The sequence below is a fragment of the Panthera uncia genome, chromosome D1 (assembly GCF_023721935.1).
Source record: "Panthera uncia isolate 11264 chromosome D1, Puncia_PCG_1.0, whole genome shotgun sequence".
NCBI classification, from domain to species: Eukaryota; Metazoa; Chordata; class Mammalia; order Carnivora; family Felidae; genus Panthera; species Panthera uncia.
In genome coordinates, this window is record NC_064808.1 from 38,326,653 (window position 1) to 38,348,119 (window position 21,467).

Sequence of the window (21,467 nt, forward strand, 5' to 3'; positions counted from 1 at the left end):
AGTGCCCCCAGTGAAACACGGCCCGCCCAACTCCTGCCTGACTTCAATTTCCCAAGTGTGGAACGGAGACTCCCGGGAGGCAGAACCCAGCTCAAGCCTTGATGGCTGCTCAAAACGTTGGGTTTCCAACTCTGCCTAAGCAGGGCCCTGGAACCAGTGAGTGCTGGGGATGACAGATCTGAACCGGCCTTTATGGTGACCTCCATCTACACTGTCACCCCTGAAATCTGTGGCTGGCTTATAGCACGGATCCCATCCTGCTCATACTGGAAACTCACAGCAGAAAGAACTCAAGAGTTAGAGGGTCTGAAACCAAAGTCTATCTCCTTCTCACACCCCTTAAGTCACTCGGTTTAGATGGCAGCCAGCTCTGCCCGTGTCCCGCTACCTTGAAGTAATCCATTCATTCATTCAATCATTTATTCAGCAACCAAACATCTATCAAGCACTTACTATGCACCAGGCATGGTATAATCACTACATACCTACATGATACTCAAGAAATATCTGACTGCATGCATACAGTGCAAATCATATTGCTATAGTAATGTATTTAATTCACAAGATGTGGCCTGGAAGGACAAAAAGAAGTGGTTTACATTGGCATGCTCCTTTTTATAAGGCTATAAAGTACACTTGTGTCCATCATAACACTTGATAGATTATCCTTCAGCTCAAACCAAGAGCATGAGCCTGGAAACACAAGAGGGAGAGGAGGTGATACTGCTGGGAGGTCGGCCTCAGAGGTGGCCAAAGGGAGAGCGCAGAGGGCAAGGAATAGGAAGAGAAATGATGTTTGATGGCGACGAGGAACACGTCTTTAACCTTGAACGACTCTAGCTCAGGGAGGCCGGCTCAGCTAGATTGCCTGACTTGTGTGAGATCACACAGCCCACAGCGGCAAAACGCCTGACTCCAGAGCCTGTGGAGTTTAACTCCTACAACGGGCTGAACCTTTCTTAAAGGAGGAGTCAAGTTGGAGAGACTGGGTCAATGGGATTAGGTGGGGTTTGTTGTGGGGACAAAGGAAGCACAAACAGACATGAGAGTGTGCAAGCAAACACAGAAAACACAGGGATGGCTCCTCAGCCACAGCAGTGGTTGCTGCTATATTAGTGGGCAACGCAGGTTATCAACAGCTCAAGCTATGTTTCCTGGAACTTCAGAGATACCTTTAGAAAGTATTTCCAGGACGGGGGGCACCTGGGTGGCTCAGTCGGTTGAGCATCCGACTTCGGCTCAGGTCAAGATCTCACAGCTCGTGAGCTCGAGCCCCACATTGGGCTCTGTGCTGACAGCTCGGAGCCTGGAGCCCACTTTGGATTCTGTGTCTTCCCCTCTCTCTGCCCCTGCCCTGCTCGCACTCTGTCTCTCTCTCTCTCTCTCTCAAAAATAAGTAAACATTAAAAAAAAAAGAAGAAGAAAGTACTTCTAGGAGGCAGCCCCTCTTCCAAAACAGGCAGACTGACTACCATGTGAGGCAGTCATTTTTATCTCCATCCTGTAGACAAGGAAACCGCACCTCTGGGAGGTTGCTCAATCTGCTTTTAGTCACACAGAGGAGATTGGAACCCACGTCTTTCTGACTTCCAAATTTACATTACTTTACATGACCCTCTTCTGAAGATGACCAAGGAGAGATGGAGGGATTCTTAGAACTCCAAACTTGGAAGAGACCATGAGCTGTCTCTAGTTGGGTGGTCCTCACACTTGGGCAATTAGACCCACACTTAACCAGCTACATGGAAAGCATGTTAAAGCTATTGGGGGAGACAGGGAGGTGGGTTAGCCTCTCCTCAGAGGGCCCTGTCTTGTCTTCCAGGACCCAGGTGACAGGAGAGGGAAGGCGCAGTGTTGGAGGTGAGCAGGAAGCCAAGGAAGAGCTCGTGGTCGAGCTCCGGACACTCCGGTCCTCGTTTCTAACACGGGCACACTAAGAACTGCCTCACAGCTTGTTACGATGAAACGCGACAGCATATAGGGGACACCTCAGAACACAGCCCGGTTTCTAGTAAATATTCAACCAACATGAGCTCTTCTTCTCCAAGACTGAAAGCCACGGGCTTACAAGCTCAGGAATGAGCCTTCCGGAAAACACCAGCTCCATCACTTACTGCCTGTGAGACCCTGAACAGCTTCCTGAACCCTCTGTGACTTGTTTTGCTCATTCTTCAAAGTGGGGATAATAAGAGTACCTACCTTAGAGAGTTATTACGAGGACGAAAGAAGACCTGCACAGGAAATGCCTGGCATAGTCTGGCAGATAGTGAGCATTCCTTGAAGGGCACACGTTCCTAGCTCCAAGTGGGGTCAAAGAACTGAGGGGTGGCCGGCAGCAGGCAGGTCTGCACAGTGAGGGAGTGAGCTCCCCGTCTGTGGTGGCGCTCAGCCAAAGATGAAAGGCCATCTGTCAAGGGTAGGTGGAAGGGATTCCCGTACGAGGTCAACGGTGGCCCTTGCTGACCTCTAAAACCCTGCCTGTCACTCCCATGCTGTGACCCTCACTTTGAATTAATAGAGAAGACACTGACCCATCAGCTCAACAAATCAGAAGTGAAGAAATGACTTCCCGGCTTAGTTTTAAAAATCAAAGCCCCCCTTTCAGCCAAAGGCAATTACAGACTGATCCGCAGTAGGGCAGAAGCATATTTCAATTGAAAAATGGCATCTTCCTAGCCGTTGCCATATGGAGCCAGGACACCAGGTGGCCCAGGGCTGAGACCAATCACAGGGTCCAATTGGAACTAAATAAAATGACCCCCTGGAGGAAATGGCTCCGGTGAGGCCCACAAATCCCTATGACATGTCATTTGGGCATGTCCCACATCAGCCTGGACCTCGTGCTCTGCCTGACGCCTGAGGCTCTGTCCCTTCCCTCCAGTGGGACAAAGAGATGAGGGGCCTCAGCTGTGAGAACATCCCAGTGTAGAGGAGGAGCCCCCGGGGCACAGTGGAGGAGCCCTGGCCTCAGCCTGCTGCTGCAGAGAGCCCCAGGGACAGCCAAAATCACATGGGGACCCTGCCGTGGGCTTCCAGTCCAGAGGTGGACCAGGACCCAAAGCTTTCATGTATATTAAAACTCTTGCCCTGGTGTATTTCAGCTCCAACTCAGGGCAGGAGAGTCTCAAAACAGCACTCTATCTCTCCTTCCCTGTATTCTGGAACAGTTTGTCTTTTTCCCCTATTATGGGAAAGCAGGTCACATGGTTAGTATCAAAAGGTGACATAGTCGACGCTGGAAGGTGGAGCTCTGAGCTGCCGCCAGAGCAGTGTAAGAGGACGTGGCTGTGATTCCCTCGTCGGCCACCCAAAGCCAAAGCAGCAGTCAGTAGCTCTGCCACGGCTGGCGGAGGGGCTGTGAGTGCAAGAGCTGGACACATTTAGAACTCTTTCTAGCCCCTCTCCCCGCATCAACACAATGTGGCCTTGACCTTAACTAAGTGTGATCTGGGCTGTGCGAAAAAGGATAAAAACTTGGGGTATACTGAGTTAAGCAAGTTCACAAGGTGCCTTCTTGCAGGACGTCCAGACCTTTGAATAAACTAAAGTGCATTGGGAATCTCCAAGAGAGGGACTGGGAGGGAGTGGGCAGGTATATTGCACAGCATTTCTGAAACTTTGTCTCAGAGTATCTCCAAGGAAACAGTTGCAGAACTTGGGGCGTGGCATTTGGACACTGAATAGCCCTGGGAGTTTGAGAAGGGGTTCTAACAGTTTACCAGATGCAGGGCTCTGTTTTGCCTTGTTTAATGGGGAACAATGATATTTACCCTGCCAAAAGCATTTGAAGCTAAATGAGTCAATGTATATAAAATGCTTGGTGTCTGGGCTAATAATAAGTGCTCGATAAATGGTTGCAATTCTTATTATTGATACGATCATGATTTCGTTGTGAAGAATGAACTAGAAAAGGCTCTTCGGGTTTGTCTTTAGAAAGAGTGAGAAGCAAGGAGGAGAGAAGGTGGGAAGGCCTCCTACAACTAGTCTTGACTGCAAGCTAGGGAGATGCCCCAGAGATAGGTCGCCACTGGAGGTGGGGATGGCAGTCACTGAAGGAGAAGGGAGGCCATGTCCTCGTCCGCCATCCTCCAGCTCTGCAGCCTAACAAAGAAAGGGCTTTGGGGGCTCAGCCGGGCCCTTCCTGGATGGTGGCTGGGAACAGCCAATTGTGTTTACCCCCTCAGTTGCTGGGAACAATTGTCCCTCTCAGACGGCCTATTGTCTCCAGTACCGCAGGCACATAACTCCCATTGGCGCTGATGGGATTATGCGTTCCTATCGGGCGAGAAACAGAGCCCAGGCTTGGATAAGGGATGGGGGTGCGGTGGGTCCCCCTTGGCGACCTATCTCAACGTAGCCATTCGTTTGATTATCAGCTCAACACAGTGAGGCCTCTTTCAAGGGAACTATTCAACCCTGAGCATTTGTAGCCTGGCTGCTTCTTGATAACTTTTCAGGGAGTAGACTAATTGCATCAAATTTGGGATGCAATAAAAAAGCTTCCAAATGCCAACGACATTAAATCTTGAATCAAAATGGCAGCTGATAATGGGCTTCCCAAATGGCTGTGTTGTGTCAGTGGCTTTCAATCTTTTTACTCCAATCACGCCCCCACCAAGAATGTTGAAAAAACATTTGTGCATCGTTAAACTGATCAGCTCAAAGTTGTCATTATGCATATACATAAGTGTACTTTGGGTTAATAGGAAGTAGCAAATAGTATACATTTTATAAGATGGAACAAAATTAGAAGGAGGTATAATTGGAATAAGTATCTCATGACGTGATTTAAAAAATAAGGTTGAACCACCTTAATGGAAGAAAGCATATCAAATAGGAAAGAGATCACATATCAATTTTATCCATGCATTTTTACCAATACAGCCTGAAAAAAATGGTCGTCCTGAAAAACATCCAAGCACCTTGAGAAGATCAATATCACCAAGCCATACTTCTTTGTGTATTCTGGATTCAAAACATCTCAACGCAAGCTCAAAGACCGTATTTCCAGTGCTATGCTTTGCCTATATCAGGAATATGCACAATTCAGGAAAAGACAGAAAGCTCTGTGTGTTTAAGGTACCATAGTTAATCATTAAAGATGACTTACTCCAAACTAGCATTTCAATTTATCCCTTTGTTTGACACCGCAGGTGGCCTGAAATCCAAGGGCAAAACATCCTGTTAAGGTTTGGGATGAGAGGGGTCTATTTTTTGTCAAGTAGGAGAAGAGCCTCTGTGAACCCTTCTGGGTAGGTCTCCTTCTTGGGCAGATCAGTCTTGGAAAAGAGCAGAAGAACAAATTGAGTAAGTATCTGGAAATTGAGTCCCTTCAAACTATGCATACTTACTACCCCCCGCAAAATCTTCACCCCACTTTGAAGGCTAACTGATCTTAACGAGACTCAGAGACTCAGTACGCAGAGCTTGGATAAACTTGTGACTTTTCCATAGTAAGGCTGTCCGGGTATCACAGAGACACTAAAAGACTGGGTAGAGAGAGGGAACGGATGGAAAATGACACAGGCTCTTGCGTTGTATTTTTTTATTCATATATTTAACAAACATTTAACAATACCCCTCTGTATGTCAGGTGCTGTTCTAGATGTTGAGAATATTGTGCTGAACAAGACAACGTCACTGGTTTAATGGCCTAAATTTCTAGTGGAAGGAACTTTTTTTTTTATAAAAAAATTTTTTTTAACATTTATTCATTTTTTGAGAGACAGAGAGCACAAGCAGGGGAGGGGCAGAGAGAGGGGGAGACACAGAATCGAAAGCAGGCTCCGGGCTCTGAACTGCCAGCACAGAGCCTGACGTTGGGCTCGAACCCACGAACCACGAGATCATGACCTGAGCCGAAGTCGGACGCTTAACCGACTGAGCCACCCAGGCACCCCTGGAAGGAACTTTTTTTTTTTTTAAAAAAAGAAACACAATGTCAGTATCTTGGTTGTGATATTACGCCATAATCTTACAAGGTTTGACCATTGGGGGGAACTGGATGAAGGATAAACAAGATCTCCCTGTATTACTTCTTACAGCAGCATGTGAGTTATTTCAAAATCAAAAGTTTAATTAAAAAAGACATTAAATAAAACACAAACTTACATGCAGAATGGCATGAAGCATAAAAATATAAATAAGAAAGCTGTAAATTGAAAATAAAGCAGAGGACTATACGAGGATATGAACAGTGAGCTTCCAAAGCTTGGTCAGGGGAGACCTCTCAGAAAAGGTCACAGTTAGGGGGCGCCTGAGTGGCTCAGTCAGTTAAGTGTCCCACTTCGGCTCAGGTCATGATCTCACCATCTCACGGCTTGTGGGTTCTAGCCCCGTATCGGGCTCTGTGCTGACAGCTCGGATCCTGGGGCCTGTTTCGGATTCTGTGTCTCCCTCTCTCTCTGCCCCTCCTCCACTTGTGCTCGCTCGCTCTCTCTCGTCCTGTCTCTCTCAAAAATAAATAAACATTAAAAAATATATTAAAAAAAAAAGAAAAGTTCACAGTTAAACTGAATGATAGGTGAGAGCCCTCTGGGCCAGGCCACTCTAGAGAAGTCACCTTTTCTAGCCCAGCTGCCTTACTGGACTTCACCTGGGCCCTTCCAATGTCAACGATACTTAAAGGGATGGGAACCAAAAAGCAAACTGAGATTCTCCAGTGGTCTGAGTGGCTTTCTGTGTGGCATTTTGCCATCAAACCCACTGCAGAGCACAGATGGTGCAGAAGGTGAGGTGAGGTAAGTGACCCTGGCCTGGATTCCAGCCCCTCCTCTGAGAAGCCTCAGAACCTTGCCAAGTTGCTCCTTCCTCTGGAACTCAGGTGCTTTCCCTGCAAAATGCAACCTCCAGGCCAATTCTTTCACAAATATTTTACCTCTCAATCCTCACCACACCCTATGAGGTGGGTGCTATCGTTATTTCCATTTTAGAGAAACCAAAGCTTAGGAAGATGAAGAAACTTGCCCAGGTCACGCAGAAAGTGGCAAAGCCAGGACTTGAATCCAGGTCCGTTTGACTTGAAAAAGGTACTTGGTCTAGACGTGAAATAGCTGTGAGTTTGTGTCCAGAACTAGAGAAGCCAGTCTGCAAACGGAGAGTAAAGGTGACCGTGTCCAGAATTCACTTAAGAGCAGGAGGAAAAGACAAGGTCCACTTAGTGGCTGCTGAGAGAGGGTCAATTCTAAAGCCCTGACTCTGAAATGCTGAAGTGTAGCTGTCAGCCTCAATGGCATGACAAACAGAAGCCATGCAGCAGGAGAGGCAGGGTGCTGTGGAAAGTACTCCCAGGGTACTTGGGAGATGGGTCTGAATCCAGGCTCCACCATTTATCAGGTTAGTTGCCTTGGTCAAGTCACGTACTCTCCCCGAGTCCCCCTTTCCTCAGCTGTAAAATGGGGGTGACAAATGGGTCTAATCGTAGTCCTTCCTCATAAAATTTTGGGAGGCTGGCTTAGAACATCAGCTGACACAGAGTGGGTAGTTTTTTCATATTGGATGCCATTATTATTATTAATATTATATGTTGCTGTTACCGTTGCAATTATCATAGGCTTAGTGAGAAATAGAGACCGCGTGTGATAACACCCATGTCAGCGCTCCCTGCAGTTCTATGGGTTTTCTCTTCTTTTAACTTGGAAATTTTAATTTTATTTTTCCAGCCCTAATGCGCTAAAACTGACATGTAACATTGCATAAGTTTAAGGAGTACACTGTAATGATCAGATATCTGTATGTTTTGCAAAATGATTACCGCAATAAGTCTAGTTAGCACATCCATCATCCATCATCTCACGTAGTTACACTTTGCGTGTACGTGTGGCGAGAACTTTTAAAATCTATTCTCTTAGCAACTGTCTAATATACGATACAGCATTGTTAACGATAGTCACCACACTGTCCGTTACATCCCCAGGACTTATTCAACTTTGAACTGGAAGTCTGTACCCTTTGATCACCTTCACACGTTCCCCTTAATCCCCAGCCTCCAGCCCCCCCCCCCCCACTTCTGGTAACCACTAGTCTGTTCTCTTTGGGTTTGGATTTTTCAGATTAAATTTATAAATGAGGTCATACAGTATTTGTCTTTGTCTGACTTATTTTACCTAGCATAATACCCCCAAGGTCCATCCGTGGTATTACAAATGGCAGGGTTTCTTTCTTTTTTTATGGCTGAATAATATTCCTGTGTGTGTGTGTGTGTGTGTGTGTGCGTGCGCACGCACGCGTGCACGCACATGCACAAGTGCATGCGCGTGCATAGACCACATTTTCTTTACCCATTCTTCCACCAATAAACACTTAGGTTGTTTCCATGTCTTGGCTATTGTAAATAATGCTGCAATGAACATGGGGGTGCACATCTCTTTTCAAGTTAGTGTCTTCATTCCCTTTGGATAAATGCCCAGGAGTGGAGTCACTCAATCATACAGTAGTTCTGTTTTTAACTATTTTCCACAGTAGCCGCACCAATTTACATTCCCACCAACGGGTGTGTGAGGGTTCCCTTTCCTCCACAGCCTCTCCAGTGCTTGTTATCTCTTGTCTTTCTGATAATATCCATTCCAATGGGTGTGAAGTGACAGCTCCTTGTGGTTTTGATTTGCATTTCCCTGATGGTTAGTGACGTTGGTCCACGGGCTTTCTTCTTCAACACAAATGAAAAGTTGTTACTAAACCCCTAGGGACTCCTTTTATAATCTCCTCCCCACTATGAACTTTGCAATTTGAAAGCCATTGTCTCCTATACACGTCAAATTTTTGAAAGGTAATTAATTTATGTTTCCATTTTTCATTAATCAAGGACATGTATGATTGCCAATCCAAACTCCTTCTCCCCAGGAAATAACCAGTTTCCAGGATGGCCCATTATAATTCTTGCCAAAAGCAAAGGCATTTGTGCCTGAGCTCATGTCCCTACGATCTGACTAGAATGAAGTAGGAGATAACAGTTGGGCTTTGAGGAATGCTAAAAATGGCTCCCAGTAGCCATTACCATCTTCCTGAAGTCCAAGGACACCAACCTGAAAATAACAGGATAATCTCAGACCTCAGCTTCTAGAATCCAGGTCAGGGCCACGCCTAGGGCCCACATCTGGATTCTGCCACTAACTGCATATAAGACCCGGGAGAAGTCACAAACCCTTTTCCGTGTTTGTTCAGTTGTAATAGCATTGACCTTGGCAGGCTGGTGCAGATATGTAGTAGGTACGGAACAAATATCAAATCTCTAATCTGTTTCCCGAACTTTGGTGAGTATTGGAACAACCTGAAGGTCTTGTCAAAATGCAGATTCTTCACACGTGTTGTTTGGGGACAGAGATTCGGCATCTGTAACATGAACCCAAGTGAGCTGATAGTACTGGTCCCTGGACCACAGCTTGAGTAGCAAGGGTCTAACAACACCCTCCAGATGGGACCTTAAAAGACAGGTCAGGGGGTTCAACCCAGGAGATCTTGGCTCTAACGCAGACAGCATGGTGCAGTCAGCTGAGAGAGGTCTTTGATGGACAGACCTTGACTTTAACGCCAGTGGACCTCTTGCTAGCTGGGTAACTTTAGGGATATTGGTTAATTTCACCAAGACTTGGTTTTCTTTTTTGGAGACTGGAGACAAAATTGTCTACACCTGCGTAGCTGGCTTGGACTAGTACCAGGGACCATGAGCATAGGGCACCTAACGTGGGACTTGGTACATGGTACATACCCAGTAAATGTGAGTCTCTGTTGATTCCCTAACCTTTGACTACCTGAATTTGTGACCCGAATCAGGTTACTTAACCTTTCTGAGCCTGGGGTTGAAGCATGAGCTACCCCACTAGCTCCTGCTTCTGTTTTCCTAGTTCTGGTCCTGGATTCCTAATATATCTGTGGCCACTGCCTCGGGCCTATCTGCCTAATCTAGGTCCTTCCTCAAAAAGGTCTGCCCCCATGGGGTCCTGCACTATTGACCTCAGAGGCGCACCTGTTGTATGTTTGCCTGCGGCTCAGCTGGGCAGCAAGAAGATGGGTCCCTATGTTGTTGGGAGTCGAGGACCCTAATTCTCAAGCCCCAAGTTTGGGTCTACGGCACCCTGAATGGCAACACGGAATGGAGTTTGGCTCAGAAATGCTGCAACTCTGTGATCAAAGGAGGTGGAGGAAACTGCTGAGATACAATTTATTAATAAGAGATAAAGGGAATGCAAATTAGGGCAGAGCTGGCAAGAAGGCAAATTCCCAAAGTAAAACTTTAAGGAATGCTCAAATGATTACCATTTTAATTAAAAGTATATCACCCATGCAAACGGCAAGCCGCCCCTTCTCACGATGAGAGCTGTCTGAAATGCAGGGCTGGCTGTATCTTCCAGGGGTGCAGAGGCTGTGAGCCGCTGAGGGAGCCCAGGTCAGGCTGAGCTGTAGTCCCCACCTGTCCTCACTAGGTGTCTATTACCTGTCAGGCTTGGGGTCTCCTCCTCTACACCCCATGCCCTTCCTTTGAGGGGTGGAGTATGGCTACACCTCCTGCCACTGCAGTTTGCCGCACTAGAGGCTCCGGGTCCCAGGACACATGCCCCCCCCTCCCCTGCCTCCCTTTTCATTCCAGCAACCTCCTAACTGGCTCCCGTCTCACCTGCTTTCCCACCGCTGCCTGAGCGACCTTGCTGAGATGCTACCGTCACATCCCTCGTCTGTTTGGAAAACCCCCAATGCCTCCCTGTTAACCACGCCAGGAGGAACAGCAATGAGTTCCCGAGTACTTACTGTGTGCCAGGCACTGTGCTAAGCACTCATCTTACACTCACAACAACCCAACAAGATAAACGTGAACCCCATTTCAAAAACGAGAAAGTTGAGGTTAAAAGACATGACGTTTCTGGGACAGTCACGCAATGCGGTAGTGTCGGAGTAAGGATTTGAACCAAGATCTGAAACGAACATCAACACCAAAGTTCTTAACCGTGAGCCTATGCTGCCTCTGTGGCTCCCGTTTGCTACGGGATAAGGTCACAGCTTCCTCATATGGGATCCCAGGCCTCTTGTACTCCACACCCTCACCTCCTGCTTCATCAGACATTATACTAGCCCTCTTGCAGCACCCAGCTTTGGGCTACACTCCTTCTCTGTCCCCTAGCGTCAACCACGATCCCCTGTATGTCCATGACTGTGTGGCTGCTGTGTGTTCCCCTTTCCCCTCGAACGACCTCCCCAGAGATCTTTCCTCACCTCCCAGGCAGGTTTACCTGCTCCTATACTTCTCTATCCTCACTTCCTTCATTGCTGTCCCTCCACAAGGCACTGAGTTCCCAGGAGGCAGGGACTGTGCTATTCACCTTGACATTCTCAGCGACTAGCACAGTGCCTGGCACAGAGTAGGTGCCTAATAAGTGCTCACCAAAATCATTCAAGCAACAATGAGCCGATGCCCTGCAGCTGGCGTTGTGGATACAGCCAGGAACGGACTGGACCAGGTCTCTGTCCTTGGGAAGCTTACAGTCCCGTGGGGAAGGAACGCAAGAAACCAATAAGCAAATTAACGAACAAGATGATACCAGTGTGTGGAAAAATGCTCTGAAGGAACTCAGGCAGAGAGATACAGCAAGTCATAACTGGAGTGATAATCAGGAGGGCCCATAAGATGATGCAGTGTGAATGGAGACCTGCATGATGAGAAGGAGATGCACACACAGGCAGAACGAGGTGGGAACACATTCGGTGTGTCTGAGGAGAAGAAGAAGGTGCCCAGTGGACATAGAAGGGAGTGGGAGAAAGCACCTGTCCAGAGAAGGTTTCGCTCTGAGGTGGCTCTAGCAGGACAATTAGTGAAAGGACAGGGAGAACCTGGTTATACCGGAGTCCAGGTTTCACTCTGCCCTGCAGTCAGATGCCACGTGGAGAATCCCCAGGAAGTCCCCGGGACATGCAAAGAAGCGGTTAGCCGATGACCTTCTTTGGAGGGTAAGGAAATTGCTCACACCGATGGTTCTCAAACGGGGGAAGGGGCTGGTGCAATTTTGCTCCTCGAGGAACACGTGGCAATGCCTGGAGATATTTTTTGTTGTCTCAACTGGGGTTGGGGGGCCGCTACTGGCATCTAGTGGGTAGAGTGCAGGGATGCTGCTAAATATCCTATAATGCACAGGACATCCCCCCAGTGCCAAGATTTACACTACAACCGTGATGCAGGTGCTGACAGCAACTGACCCCGGGCAGCTCTGGGCCTAGGCCAACAGTCAGCTCTGCCCCGTCACACAAACTCACTCAAATCCAGGTTTTCCCTCCCACCTCTTGCCCAAGAAACCCTCTCATGACAACAGAGGAGATCAGGCAAACTTGGCCAGCTGCTCTGACCAAGGGAACCCCATTCAGCACCACTCTGTGTAGACAATGGCCCTTGACATGTAAAAATGTGGTCTAAGAGAGCACTGGACTCTGAGTCCACAGGATTGGGTATAAGTTACCTCTACACCTAATGTCAGTTGCCCCTCTTTCTATTCACTTTTCTAGGAGCCACTCCATTTCCATAAGAGCATGGGAGATCCTGAAGTTCATTTATCATATTATAGGAAGGGGACACCCTTGGGCGCTAGCCACCATGCTACTAAGTTTAGTTCGAGAATTACACATTAGTCCCAGCAGGGGGACAGGCAGCTTGGTTAGAAGCCGGAGACCTTGGCTTTAAATACACAGCTTTGGGGCACCTGGGTGGCTCAGTCGGCTAAGCGGCCGACTTCGGCTCAGGTCATGATCTCGCAGTCCGTGAGTTCGAGCCCCGCGTCGGGCTCTGTGCTGACAGCTCAGAGCCTGGAGCCTGTTTCGGATTCTGTGTCTCCCTCTCTCTGACCCTCCCCTGTTCATGCTCTGTCCCTCCCTGTCTCAAAAATAAATAAAACGTTAAAAAAAATTTAAATATTCAGCTTTGCAGCCTGGCTCCACTGCTCTGAGTGGCCTGCCCCACTTCTCGATCTCAGCTACCTCATGTGTGAAATGAGACTAATAATATACTTACTTGAATGGTCTTTTTTTGTTTACCGTGTGAAAAAGTAAAACTTTTTGGGGCGCCTGGGTGGCTCAGTCAGTTAAGCATCCAACTTCAGCTCAGGTCATGATCTCCCAGTTCATGGGTTCAAGCCCCGCATTCCGACTCTGTGCTGACAGCTCAGAGCCTGGAGCCTGCTTCCGATTCTCTCCCTCTCTCTCTCTCTCTCTCTCTGTCTGTCTCCACCCTTCTTCCCCTTGTGCTCTTTCTCTCTCAAAAATAAAGAAACATTAAAAAAATTTTTTTTTAAGTAAAACTTCGTATCACATTGTTTTTTGTTCAAGAAACACGGAAGTGTGATAGAGGCTGTGGCAAACTCTCGAAGGGATCAAAACTGGACACAAAGTTGCTCCAAGCCAGCACGCTCCAGTTTTGTAGAACAGCTTGGGAGCAGCGGCCACGAAGATTGCATCGACATCCACAAGACAGGTGGCCGTCCCCCTCACGCACCGGGAACCCGGTACTCAGCAGCACCGTGGGGACTTCCAGCCTAGAGCCAGGGGCACGGGGGCTGCAGTGAATGGGGGGAGCTGAAAGCGGGAGGGGGTAGGGCAGGCGCGAACTCCACCGGGTGCAGAGCGTGCGAAGGCTACTGGGGTGAGGCACGGGCACCGTGGGCTCACGTGGGTCTCCAGTGGCGAACTGCGTGCGGTACGATCTTGGGCAGAGAAGTAGGGTTTGGAGGCCCGGCGGGTTTGTTCTCGGCCACGCTCGGGTTTGCCTTTAGCAGCGTTTGTGGAACTTGAGGATCGAAGTGGATGCCATTCGAAGCTTGCTTTGTGGCTTCCGCTTCTGAGCGACTGTCAGAGCTGACAACACCTGCAGGCCGCTTAGATGTAAGCTTTATCAGAGAACCCTCGTAGCCCCGAAACGGTCTGAAAAGCAGAGAGAGCTCCCGAGGTTTGACACCCAGCGGGAGGTCACTGACCAACAGGGTGCAACGGGGTTTTGGGCTCTCGGTGGTCCGACCTTCTCCCAGGATGGCTGAATGGTTGTTTGTGATGATGAACAGCTCTGTAAATCACCTTGTAGACGCTCAAAGCCCTGCTGCTCACGTTATTGCCGCAACACCCGAATTAGAAGGGGGCTGAGAGATTACTCTGGCCAACATCTTCATTTTGTAGGGGCAGAATCTGAGGCCCAGAAGAGAGACCGGCTTGTTTCCTGGGTTTGGGGAGGGTAGAGCGGACACGGTATGCGTGTGTCTCTGGTGAGGAAACCGAGGCCAGGACTGAAGCCAGGTGAGGCTTTCTGGACGATGCCACGTACCGGAGCCAGGTGATGCCGTGTGCTGTGCAGCCAGCCCGGACTCGGAGCTCTGAACCCTCAGGCTGGAGCCTCACGGGGAGGGGCCTGACGGCACCTGCCTGTGAAGAAGAGTGTGACCCGCCTGACTTCGCATTTGGCTGGAACGGGGCCACGGGGGTGCCTGCTGAAAACTCTGCCGTCCGGTGGACAGAGTCTTCAGACTTCCATTTCTTGTCTCTCTCTAGGCTCCGTCACGCTCTTGGTGATTTCTTCCCCTCCCACCACCTTGAGTAACATCTCTATTCTGGAAACTCCCACGCTGATGATACCCTGTTGATTCTAAGACACATTTTAATATCTTCGAAGTTGGGACGTGCCCTAGTTTAACTGGCAGCGCGTTTTCATACTAGTACATAAAATAATGGGGGTCCCGGTCAGTGGCATCTCATATTTGATGAAATATGGTACAGGCTTACTGCAGAATACCCTCTGAATTCCAGACTCATAAATCACAATGGCTTTTCAACATCTCCCCTTGGATGGGGGATAAACACCTCCAACACAAATAATGAAATTGAATTCCCGACCTTCCGGTCCTTCCCCGGCCCGGCAACTGGCAATTCTGCCCTGTTAGTTGTTTAGCCTAAAATCTGGGGGTCACCCTTGACCCCTCACTTTCTTTCTTAATCTACATCCAATCTATCAACAAATCTTGCTGATTCCCTTCAAAATAAACCCTGAATCCACCCGCCTCCCACCAATCCACCACCACCACCCTGCTCCAGGCCACCCCCATCCCTTTCCGGGATTATAGCAATGGCCTCTGCACTGGTCCCCTGCTGTCCCGCCCACCTACAGTGTCCACTCCATGTGCCACTGGAAGGGGCCGGTGGTTAAGACAGGCTGCCGGACCCCCCAGCTCCCTACCACCCTCACTCTTGCTTCATGACTCTGTTTAATTTTTTAAGAAAAATTTTTAACATTTATTTATTTTGGGGAGAAAGAGAGGCAGAGCATCAGCGGGGGAGGGGCAGAGAGAGAGGGAGACACAGAATCCGAAGCAGGCTCCAGGCTCTGAGCTGTGAGCACAGAGCCCGATGCGGGGCTCGAACCCACGAGCTGTGAGATCATGACCTGAGCTGATGTTGGACGCCTGACTGAGCCACCCAGGTGCCCCACTCTGTTTAATTTTTTAAATAACTTATAATTCGCTGAAATTACACAGGGTTATTGCTTTCTGCATTTATCGTCTGTTTTCTCCACCAGGATGCGAGCCCCACAAAGGAAAAGATTTTTGTCTCTCCTGTTTAGTGCCTAATCCCTGTCCTCTGGGACAGTGCCTGGCATATAGTCGGTGCTCCATAAATATCTGAATGAATTATTTCCCCCAGGATGATGGTTCTGAGGGAGCACTGATGTCAGACAAACCTGAGTTCAAATTCTGAATCTACTGCTTTGTGGCCGTGTGAGTGGGAAGATTCATTCAAACTACTGGGGTCTGTTTCTCACCTGCATTAATGGGGATGGGAAGATGTACCTCTCAGGGCTGTCGTGACGATTAAATGAGTTAATATTCACTAAGCACCTGCACAGGGGCGCCTGGTGGCTCAGTCGGTTAGGTGTCTCACCCCTGATTTCAGCTCAGGTCATGATCTCACAGTTCGTGGGTTCAAGGCTCCCCATGTTGGGCTCCACGCTAGCAGCACAGAGCCTGCTTGGGATTTCTCTCTCTCTCTCTCTCTCTCTCTCTCTCTCTCTCTCTGCCCCTCCTCCACTCATTTGCACTCTCTCTCTCTCTCTCTCTCAAAATAAATAAACTTAAAAAAAAAGGCACCTTCACAGTGTCTGACACTTACTAGGTACTCTGTAGTCATTTATTACTATTATTATTCTTGTTGTTCCAACCTCTAGAATTTGAGCTCTGGGGCTTATCACCAAACCAGGGCGTGCTGGAGGTGAGCTCAGAGGTGTGCATACACTCAGTGGGAGCGGGAGGGGGCGGGGGGTGGCAGGCAGCCTGGGATCCGAGTCCCTGCAAAGTCATACATCAGCAGTGTGACCGCAGGGGAAATACCTAACCCCTCCGAGCTTCAGTGTCCTCACGCATGAAGAGCAGATAATGACCACATCTATTTTATACGATTGTTATGAGCATTTCTGGTGCACGCACATAGCACATGGCAAATTCTAAGCAAATATTAACTCACATTATTACCACCTAACCGGCTTCTCCCACAAAAGCAGAGCTCACTCTCTGGGTCCTGACGCCCAGGGCGTGGCTTTGAGCTTCACCTTAGCCTGTCTTCCTGTAGCTACACCCAGCGGAAGGAGCTTGCAGTCGCTTCTCTGTAACTACAACGATCCCCTGAGAAACAACCACACTGTGCCCAGCCCCACACAGAGGCAGTCCCACACCTGCCTCCTTGCCAGGGCGACGGGGATGCTAATGCCTGAGACCTCTCTGACCACTTCCGATGTGAGCCAGTGAGGAAGATTGTCCTGCTGCCCCCAGTGTGCTTTGCTGGGCTCGCTGACTTCCACTGGAGGGAGGGCAGTGGGGAACCTTTTCAGTTTTCTATTTTAAATATTGTCCATGACCTTCCAGCAACCTCTACATTCTGAGCAAAGGAACTAAATGGTAGACGGCAGATTTTTTTTTTCCCCTTCCTTTAAAGAAACACTATTGTTCCACTCCAAGTTATTTTCGTGACTGGAGCTCCAATGACTCAGAAGCCAGGTCAGCCATTCATAGCAGGTGGGAGGTTATGTGCAGGGTGAGGAGGCCCAGGATAGTGAGGCCATTCATTCCACCCCTTGCTCCAGCCTTGGGATCCCTCCCTACCCCAACCGCCCTGGGGAACCCCGGTTCCTCCATGTGGGAGCATCAGTGGTGAATCAGGAGGGAATGGTTTCTGCACCCCCAGGGCTTACATTCTAGAGAGCAGAGATGGGCCACAAAGGAAGATGGGCCACAAAGACACAAACTAGGCAATTTCCATGAAGGCAAGGGCTCTGAAGGAAAAAAAAAGGTGACATTAGAGAATTACTGGGGATGGTGAGGGGGGAGGGTCTCAGCTGCCAGTATGGATGGGGTAGTCTAGGAGGACCTCTCTGAGGAGGTGACAGTTCCATATTGCAGACCCAGGTACACACTCCCTTGAAGTCAGGGAGCCATGTGTATCTCCACACAAACCCAGCGCCCAGGGAGAACTAGGCAATCCACACCCGTATGTTAAACACTGACATCAGTCAGTAAATGCAGTGATATGCCACTGTTTGTATACACGACTGCACTTAACCTTGTGACCAATTCAGTGACTCCAGCTCATGCTTTCTCAGCTTTAATCCAAGGAACAGACTACAGTGAAGTTTTAACTTCACTGTAAGTGAGAAATAAGAAAAGTAAGGACCGTTTTCAGACAAAAGTCTAAATTCATTTATCATAAAGGGTTGTGTATTCTGAGATTAGGTTCCTTCCTACTTGGTGTGTGTGTGTGCATGTGCGTTTGTGTGTATGTGCACACACTACCATGTCCTTTGTTTTATGAAATGATGGTGCTAGGAAATGTTCTTTTAGGTTTCTTTTTTCTTCGATGCCCTTCCTTGACAAAAGAAGTTTCTTCCCAGCCTTAAAAAATGTTATTGGTCTGTGAAATCCAAAGACACGGGAACCACTGTTTTCATAGCCTTTCTCCTTGGCAGCCTCAAGGTTAAAGGAAACAGGCTGCCTCCTAGAGGGAGATGGTAAATGCTCCTGAATAACTCTGTGCACCTGCCAGATTCGTCCCTGGTTTGGGGCTGGGGTGATGGGGTTCAGGCCTCTGGCAGTCATACTGCGCATGTGAGAAATACAGTCATCTACAGGCTGCCCCTAAACTGCAAAATACTCATTATTGTTCCAAAGGGCAGGGGAAGGGGAAATGCCCAGGATGTACCAGGGCAGATTTAACGGGGGCTCATGCAAAAGGTCTTCTCTGAAACCATCTTCTTCTTGTTTTTTTTGTTTTTGTTTTTGTTTTTTTTTTCCATTCTACCATCACTCTTTCATTCCCTTTGCTGCCCCCTGGCCCTCTCTAAGATTGAAAAGTGCAGCTGGCCTGGGGGGCAGGCACTAAGAGTGTGTTATGTTTCCTTGGCGCAAAAGTTATTAACCCTTCATGTCTGCCACCGTATCGCAGAGCAGGGAATGAAGGGACGAACGCGGTTTGCTTTAACAAAGCTCCCGGAGAAGTCTCCCCTCCCACGCCCCAACCATTTGTTAAGAGGAACAATTGTAGCCTAATCTTCAGGACTGGTGGGGAGGAGGGGGTTATCTCCTTGTGATCTGGCTGCTCTCAGCCCTCAGGGGGAGACTCAGGGAAGCCTGCGGATTTCTCCACTGTAGGGGTTCTGGTGGGAGACAGGCCCCACCACGCAGAAGGGACCAGCCCAGCCTGTGAATCAGGACGAAGAGTCCATTTCAGCCAAGACCCGAAGACAGACAAAAAGATATTGTGTATTTTGCATAGTGTCGTGAAGGCCAGGATGCAGAAGTTCATGGTCAGTGTCTGATAAATTCAAGACAGTCCTGGATTTGAAGAGGGCTACTGGGGGCAGCAGTGGGGGCTGAGGGGGCCACTACCTCAAGCTTAGAGAAAGTGGTGGAGAGTGCTGGAGAGCCTGAAGTATGTCCACCGGAGACTGGAGGTTCATTGGGCCGGTGCCTGATACCGGCCTGAGAAAATTAAAGGCAAGGGAGCATGGCTGTCAGTAGAGAGACAGACAGACAGACAGAGGTGCTGTTGCACGGAGCAAAAACTAACTCTCCCTCCCCAGCATGGTTAAGGGGGCATGAACCCTAGGGACCTGGGACTTCTATAGAAATACCAGCCATACGGGATACTTGGACACAAAGAAGAGTTTCTGTTCCCCTATTCCTAGGGTTTGCGGATACAAAAATGGTGTTTTCCAGACGTGGAAGGGAGAGCTATGTAGGAGGAGCTGACCGGGGATACGACGGACCTCATCAGAAAGAAAGCTTCAGGCTTCCTGTGGGGCACCAGGCCAGCAGTGACTTCAGGGTCAAGTGCAAGCAGCCAGGGTCAGGAACTGCAGGAGCAACACGGGGGTCTAGGAGAAAGTGTGCAGGGGCCCGGCTGCAGAGGCAGCTTTAAGTGTCGGCCCCACGGAGCAGCCCAAAGCCGGCTGCCACGACATGCCAATTCAGTGACATCTTCTCTTTCCTACTTTCCCCTTCTCCTTCTCTCTGCCCTGGCCTGGAGCCGGCAGTCTGTCAACCGAGGGTGAAGGGAGAACAGAAGGAGGAGAGTCTGATCCTACGCACGCCTGGAGACAAGGCTGGCCCTGAGTCTGGCCCCGGAAGGAGAAGTGGAGATTCCCCCTTTATTTTTTTTTTTTAATTTTTTTTTTTAACATTTATTTTTGAAACAGAGAGAGACAGAGCATGAATGGGGGAGGGTCAGAGAGAGGGAGATACAGAATCTGAAACAGGCTCCAGGCTCCGAGCTGTCAGCACAGAGCCCGACACGGGGCTCGAACTCACGAAACGCGAGATCACGACCTGAGCCGAAGTCGGACGCTCAACCGACTGAGCCACCCAGGCGCCCCGGAGATTCCCCCTTTAAACCGCATGCAGAGCTGGAGTTAGCACACAGGACCTGGCATCCCAGTTCCAGGGTGGAGACTGGGCTTTGTGATTTTCAGTGACCTAACATATGCCTAACAGTGCATGCACAAGTCAGGGGACCTCTCTGCGTTTTCATTCGAGAGAAGCAGAAAAACTCATCAGAGACAAAGAGGAAGTCGTTCCTTTCATCCCCAGAGTTGTGCTTGACTAAAGCGCACAGGAATGAGGAACCAGGAGGAGCATTCCGCTGGCATGGCAGAAGCAGCAGAGGCCATGTTCAGTGTCCAGCGGTGGCCGTGGCAGCTGTGACAAGGGCTGCAGCCAGGCTGCCCACGGGAGACAGCCGTGCAAGCCGACGGGGTCAGGGCCGCTGCGGGAGCCCCAGCAGACTGCCCCTGAGGCACCTGGTGGGGTCCTGGCCACCCCCCGGCGTCCCCCCTGCCTGCCCATTCCTAAGCCTGGCCTCCAGCCTCTTGGCAGGTCCACAAGCTGCCTCCTATCAGTGAACTCATTTCCTTACTGCAGCAAGAGTGCTTCCTTGTTTCTTGTCATCGGGAACCCTAACACGCCCTTCCTCCCCAGCTCCTCGAAACCAGTCCCCAAAGCGAGCCTCAAGTCCTTCCCCAGCACCCCAGGCATCTATCTATCTGCCTTGCTTTCTTCCAGCCGTGGAGACTCCCGATCTCACCTCTACCAAGGGCGGGAACTTTTGGCCAGGCGACTCCGGCCCGGATCCTATCTCTGGCCCTTCTGGTCTTGGTGACCATGCTCCCCCAAAAAGACTGTGAGGCAGAGCATGTGAAGTCCTACCCTAGCTCTGTCGCATACTAGCTGAGGGACCCCGGGAGGGTGACTTTTTCCCATCTGTGAAACGGGTATGGTAATCCTCCAAAGGATAAGGTCAGGATTAGAAGGAATTTTCACATTTCAAGCACAGAGCACATTAGCTGGGACACAGCACTACTCAATGAATTTTGGGTAATAGCAGTAGTGGGAGCAGCGTGGTGTGGTAATATACTAACACTAGTATAGTGGTGATGGTCGTTATAAAGGTAGACACTTTTCTCTGGGTTCTCACATCAAAGAGAAATAAACTTCCGCTTTGCTCAACACTGGTTTTAGGGGCTCTTTGTTAAACAAAGTAACAAAAGCTTATTCTGCACCCTAATAGAGCACGTAAAATGAATTTTCTAAATTTTAAAAGTACAAAGAAAATTATTTATACTAAAGTGACAGTTACGTGAAATATACGTGCCCACGCAAAGCCTGGAAGGAAAAATTATTATGATATGATGACGGGGTTATAGGAGAAATGTTTTTTTCCCCATCAAATTTTCTTCCTGTTACCTTTATATTTTGATTAAAAAAAAAAAACTGTCTTCCAAGAAGAAAAGGAGAAAATGTCCCCAAGACTAGATAAATTTTGATCATGGTTTTGTGTCCTAAGAGGGGAATGTGTGCCTGAACCCTCCTTTAGTGGTAGGGCCCTGGGACAAGTTTCTAAAATGACAAAGACCAAAAAAATGAAATGAAATGAAATGAAATGAAATGAAATGAAATGAAATGAAATGAAAT

General features: G+C 48.9%; 1 long non-coding RNA gene and 1 pseudogene across 1 annotated transcript; both read right to left on the minus strand.

Annotated features, from left to right (window-relative positions):
- Positions 1–2,057: 2,057 nt before the first annotated feature.
- Positions 2,058–10,808, minus strand: LOC125913422 (uncharacterized). The gene is made up of 3 exons (XR_007455016.1): positions 8,449–10,808; positions 5,111–5,279; positions 2,058–2,407 (listed from the first exon to the last, which is right to left on the minus strand). It is a non-coding gene; the product is annotated as an uncharacterized LOC125913422 (long non-coding RNA).
- Positions 10,809–12,521: 1,713 nt separating this feature from the next.
- LOC125929041 (RNA-binding protein with multiple splicing-like) lies at positions 12,522–14,420 on the minus strand (annotated as a pseudogene).
- Between the last annotated feature and the right edge of the window lie 7,047 nt (positions 14,421–21,467).